We start from the raw sequence: 6,265 nt of genomic DNA on the forward strand, positions 1-6,265 counted from the left end.
CGCCGCCCCTAAATCCAAGTGCTTGGCTTTATAAAAACAACAGGCTGGAACTCAATGTGGGACATCAGAGAAACTGATAACCATCCATTTACAACATGTCTTGGTTTATGGATCATCTGAATTATAGCAAAGCTGGCAGCAAAGCAACTTTCTTTAAAGTACTTAATACTTTCCAATTAATAACAAAAATAAAGGGAAAAGAGGAGAAGGCAGTGGGGGAATCAGTAATAACCTGAATAGAAATTTTCTGGTGAGGAAATATTTCTATAATGGAAAAATCCCAACCACAGGTACTTGTAGAGTGATATGGATTTCTTTTATTGTGTGTTCTCAATTTCAGCATTTCTGTTCTGCTTTTCCTTTTCTTATCTCTATTTCTTCAAAACCTAGAAATTATTTCCTTCTGGAGAGATTTCTTAAACCCCAATTTTCTGCTCTGAGCACATTGCTTTCTTCCTCAAATCTGTACATCACAGTATCCGATAGAGCTGGATAAAAATACCACATTTTCCCAACAAATGTCCCTTTAAATGTCATTCTACTGTGAATGCTGTTAGATTGTACAGAACAAGTCAGTTCTGTATGTGACCCAACCTGTACGTTTGAGTCTCTACTGAATTTGCTAAAAACCAGAGACATCTATGTTCATGTCTTTTTACAAAAAAATATTGCTAAAGCATATATAACTGAAGGCAGTGGAAGAATGTAAACATTAAGAGGTCCAATCTAGAAGCAGATAAGCCTCAGATCCAGGCTTAGCTTTGCTGCTTTCTTACTTGTTTTAGCCTTACTCTCCTGAAAATAACAATAGCACCTACTCTGGTTCAGTGGGGAGATTAATAAGGTGTAATAAGGACATTTAGCATACTGCGTAGCATTTGGGAAGAGCTCAATAAATATGAGCTATCAGCAAGAGGTAGTGATAATGATAATAATAGATGACAAAGCAAATATAATAGCAATGAATTAAAATATCAAGAAAATATTGATTATCTGAGTCAAATCTAAGTGAAAATACAGTCATAATTCCAGCCTGAGGTTAAATAAACCACTATCAAAATTATGTGATTTGTTCTGCCTAAAACTTAGCTTTATTTAATTCAGAAAAGTTCAATGTTAGATACATTTGTCAGAAATTTATCTTTTCTAGTATTTTAAAGAACATATTTAATTGGCACCACAATAAAAGGTTAATCAGGATAATTGGCAATGATTAGATAGATGCATTACTCTGTATTGTTTACTTAAAGGATTTGGAGCTTCACAAAACGGGAATCCTTAGTTTTGGCTACTTGTAACCCCTTATTATTTTTTAATAACAATGTCCTTGACAATAATATTCTCTTAGCATTATTCTCCTGTGTCTTTTTCTTTGATTCTCATTTTTAAAAATAATGAACAACTAAGCTGAGTTTTGAAAAACCCTCTAAGCATAGAGATTCTCAGTTGGGCAAGGGCAATTATCAGAATATGTGTGTGTGTGTGTGTGTGTGTGTGTGTGTGTGTGTGTGTGTACACGCAGAATGGATGAGTGTGTTCTTTTTATTCAGTTTCATAATTTTACAATTGGAGAAATATTCCTTTAAAATATAAACTACAGAAAGCACAGCCTTTTCAAATCATATGAACTGGTGGGGTATGGGTTAACAGAAGTTGAGAAAAACTGGCTAATAAATTAAGTCAATTTAATATCAACATTGAAGTATTACAAATAAAATGTACTATATACAGAGTATGTTATAATTATTTACTTCTGAGAGGTTCTTCCATGCAGAATACTAGAGATCTAATTGATTTGTGTCAGCCAGATGATTTTCAAGTTAATATGATTCTGAAAAACAATCTAAAGTTAAATAAATACTCAACTGGTAAAAACTGCAAATAATCTGTACAACATTATCTTAAGGCACTACAATGGGACGGTCAGCATCTTCTCTCTAGTGGGAAGGATTTACAGCTCTGGGTCATGAGGGTTGCTAAGGAAATAGCACTTAACCACGACTTGTATATCTTAGAGACTGATGATCAGGAAGTGTGGACATCAGTATTTCATGACCTTGATATCTCATTACAGGCAAGAGGTGATGGCCACTGCCAACTTCCTGGTTTCTTCTTTAAACAAGGAACATTTAGACATCTCCAACACATTCTGGTACAATGCTAGAAAAACATCCCATATACTGAAGGTGTTTCTTTTCAGCCCACCTATTTTTTATTTTTTATTTTTTTTAGTTATTGGTACAAAACTTCATAGCTATTTCTGTAAAAAAATTAAAAAGACTTCCAATTAATGATGTTGTTGATCTCTAAGAGTGACTATTAAAAAACTTCATAGTATTCATAATAAGCCTCTGGTTTAGTGGTTGGGTAGTTTTTAAAATATGTACTTGACTTCTCCTTGAGAAGAAATATGTAAACAGTTTTATATATTTAAGGTGGTTTTTTTAAAACATATATTTTAAGCACATAAAAATACATTTATAGATTGTGCCATGTCATTTCTTTCCTTTCAAGGGAATATTATATGCAAAGCTTATGTCATTTGAAACAGCCATTTTAGATTATGTTTTACATTTCCCCCTTGTTGAAATAGCTAAGTAAGAGCCCTACCAAACTTCCAGTTCTGCTTAACAAATCTTTATTGTCTTTTGTATGCCAGGTACCTTGCTGCTTTCCACCAAGTCCGGGTAGTTTAATTCCTTCATATCTAATAATCTTCACTGCTAATATCTTAGTTCAGGCCCTCTTACTTATCTCAGCTATGGCACTATTTTCCAACGAGGTCTTCCTCCTATAGTAGTCTATCTGAAGTCCATATTCCCCCATATTGTTAGAGTGATTGTTCTACAAGCAAATATGGTTCTATCACCCCTTCGCCTCTATTGCTCAGACTTCCAATGACTCCCCATTGTTTTTGAGACTCTCTTTTTGCATCTCCATCAGTGATAAAAATATTCCCCTAAATATTAATTTCTTTATGCAATCCTGTTTTACTTAGCTTAACAGATTTTATTTTCCAACCATAGTTCCACATATTCTTTTTTTTTTAAATATGTATTTTATTGATTTTCCACAGAGAGGAAGGGAGATAGAGAGCCAGAAACATAGATGAGAGAGAAACATCGATCAGCTGCCCCCTGCACATCTCCCACTGGGGATGTGCCCGCAACCCAGGTACATGCCCTTGACCGGAACTGAACCAGGGACCTTTCAGTCCGCAGGCTGATGCTCCATCCACTGAGCCAAACCGGTTTCGGCTCCACATATTCTTATAAAACCTTGTGACTTCCCCCATCAAGAGCTAGAGTCTATATATCTTCCCCTTTCAACTGGTTGAAACTTCTTGGCTACTTCAAACAATAGAGTGTGGTAGAAGTGATTACCTATGATTCTTAAGATTAGGGTATAAAAAATGCCATGCGCTGCTATTTGTTTTTTTTCCTGTTGCTTAATCTCAGAACCCAGCCACCACGCTGTCAGGAAGGCCAAAATACGGTACTTAGGAAGGAGGGGCCTATGTGGAGAAGAACAGGAACTTCTAGCCTTTGATCCTGGCTGAACTCCCAGGCAATGAACAGCATCAAACTGCCAACCATGTGAGTAAGTTATCCTGATGCAGATTCTCCAGTTGCCAGTCAAGCTACACCAGACGATCCCATGAGAGAGGTTGTCCTTGCTAAGCCCCGCCCAAATTACAGGTTAATGAACAAAATAAATATTGTTGCTTTAAGCCACTAAATTTTAAGGTTATGCATGTATCAATAGGTAATTGCTACTAATTTGGGTACCTGTGGAGTGTTGCCATAACAAAACCTAAACTTGTGGCAATGGCTTTGGAACTGTGTACTGTGGGATGGGGTCAGAATGGTGTGAAGGAGACTGAAAGCCAAAGGGTCTCAAGTAGTGTTAGTGGAAGCCTGGAACACCTTAAGGAGGCTGCCAGCAAACCTTAAAGGAAAATATTATTGAAAATGAAGGAAAGGGGACCCTAGTTAGGTGAAATGGCTTTGGAACTGTGTACTGTGGGATGGGGTCAGAATGGTGTGAAGGAGACTGAAAGCCAAAGGGTCTCAAGTAGAGTGTTAGTGGAAGCCTGGAACACCTTAAGGAGGCTGCCAGCAAACCTTAAAGGAAAATATTATTGAAAATGAAGGAAAGGGGACCCTAGTTAGGTGAAGGCAGAGAGTTTGTCAAAACTCTGGTGATGTTTTGACAAACTCTCTGTGGTAATGTGGTAAAGAGGAAATGTACCTGATAAACTCAATGATCTAGCTAAGGTATTTCCAGGCAGAATATTCCAAATTGTTTTGTATGTCATTGTCTATAATAAAATGTGAGGAGAATAAGAGAGAGAGAGAGAGAGAAAGAGAAAGAGAGAGAGAGAGAGATAATAAATCATTGAATATAAAAGGGTCAGAACTTGTGGGTTTGAAATAAAATTATTTCTCTAAAACAATTACTAAATTTGAAAATGGCTTCTGGAAAAGATCAAATCCAGGGTGAATGGCTACACTCTTTGTTAATACCTTAGAAGGATCTAAGACTGTTGCTCATAAAACATTTCAGACAGAGGAAAGATTCTTTAAAAATCTTTTTTAAAAAATATATTTTTATTGATTTCAGAGAGGAAGGAAGAGGGATACCAGATGATCCCATGAGAGAGGTTGTCCTTGCTAAGCCCTGCCCAAATTACAGGTTCATGAACAAAATAAATAATTATTGTTGCTTTAAGCCACTAAATTTTAAGGTGATGTATGTATCAATAGGTAATTGCTACTAATTTTGGTACCTATAAGCGGAATGTTGCCATAACAAAACCTAAACTTGTGGCAATGGCTTTGGAACTGTGTACTGTGGGATGGGGTCAGAATGGTGTGAAGGAGACTGAAAGCCAAAGGGTCTCAAGTAGAGTGTTAGTGGAAGCCTGGAACACCTTAAGGAGGCTGCCAGCAAACCTTAAAGGAAAATATTATTGAAAATGAAGGAAAGGGGACCCTAGTTAGGTGAAGGCAGAGAGTTTGTCAAAACTCTGGTGATGTTTTGACAAACTCTTTGTGGTTAATGTGGTAAAGAGGAAATGTACCTGATAAACTCAATGATCTAGCTAAGGTATTTCCAGGCAGAATATTCCAAATTGTTTTGTATGTCATTGTCTATAATAAAATGTGAGGAGAATAAGAGAGAGAGAGAGAGAGAAAGAGAAAGAGAGAGAGAGAGAGATAATAAATCATTGAATATAAAAGGGTCAGAACTTGTGGGTTTGAAATAAAATTATTTCTCTAAAACAATTACTAAATTTGAAAATGGCTTCTGGAAAAGATCAAATCCAGGGTGAATGGCTACACTCTTTGTTAATACCTTAGAAGGATCTAAGACTGTTGCTCATAAAACATTTCAGACAGAGGAAAGATTATTTAAAAATCTTTTTTAAACAATATATTTTTATTGATTTCAGAGAGGAAGGAAGAGGGAGAGAGAGATAGAAACATCCATGATGAGAGAGAATCATAGATCACCTGCCTCCTGCAAGTCCCCCACTGGGGATCGAGCCCACAACCCGGGTATGTACCCTAGACCAGAATCGAACCTGGGACCTTTCAGTTCACAGGCTGACGCTCTATCCACTGAGCCAAACCAGCTAGGCAATTCTTTAAAAATCTTACTGCCTACTTGGCCACCTCATTTCAGTTAAATAACAGGGCTCCAAAGATTTTTAAGGGTGTTCTACTCTTTTTAAAAAATATATTTTATTGATTTTTTACAGAGAGGAAGGGAGAGGGATAGAGAGTTAGAAACATCAATGAGAGAGAAACATTAATCACTCACCTGCCTGCCTGCCTGGTTGCCCCTAACTGCCCGCCCCCCTGCTGGCCTGATCGCCCCTCACTGCTTCTGTGTGCTGGCCTAATCGTGCCTAACTGCCCCCTCCCTGCAGACCTGGTCGCCTCTTACTGCTCCCACTGTTGGCCTGGTTGCCCCCAACTGCCCCCCTCTGCTGGCCTGGTCACCCCACGCAGCCTGCTGTTCAGTCGTTTGATCGTCCCTCACTAACCCCCCTGCCAGCCTGGTCGTAGGCAACCATCTTGTGAGGGTGTGAGGGTTAATTTGCATATTTCCTTTTTATTATATAGAACTAGAGACCCGGTGCACAAAAATTTGTGCACTCGGGGGGGTGGGGAGGGGGGTCCCCCAGCCCGGCCTGTGCCCTCTGGCAGTCTGGGACCCCTCGGGAGATAACGACCTGCTGGCTTAGGCCTGCTCCCGG

The 6,265-nt window shown here is 38.3% G+C and overlaps 1 long non-coding RNA gene across 3 annotated transcripts in view; it reads left to right on the forward strand.

Moving 5' to 3' along the window:
• The window catches only part of LOC106727716, a 12,098-nt gene that overhangs the window by 2,587 nt on the left and 3,246 nt on the right, over positions 1-6,265 (forward strand). For 2 of the 3 annotated variants that reach the window (XR_001363950.1, XR_001363953.1), the window contains exon 2: positions 3,459-3,596. This is a non-coding gene — a long non-coding RNA (uncharacterized LOC106727716). Of the gene's footprint in view, positions 1-3,458; positions 3,601-6,265 lie in introns of all 3 variants that reach the window. The other variant, XR_001363954.1, reaches the window with a different exon arrangement.

The sequence above is a fragment of the Myotis brandtii genome, unplaced genomic scaffold (assembly GCF_000412655.1).
Source record: "Myotis brandtii unplaced genomic scaffold, ASM41265v1 scaffold112, whole genome shotgun sequence".
Classification (NCBI taxonomy): Eukaryota; Metazoa; Chordata; class Mammalia; order Chiroptera; family Vespertilionidae; genus Myotis; species Myotis brandtii.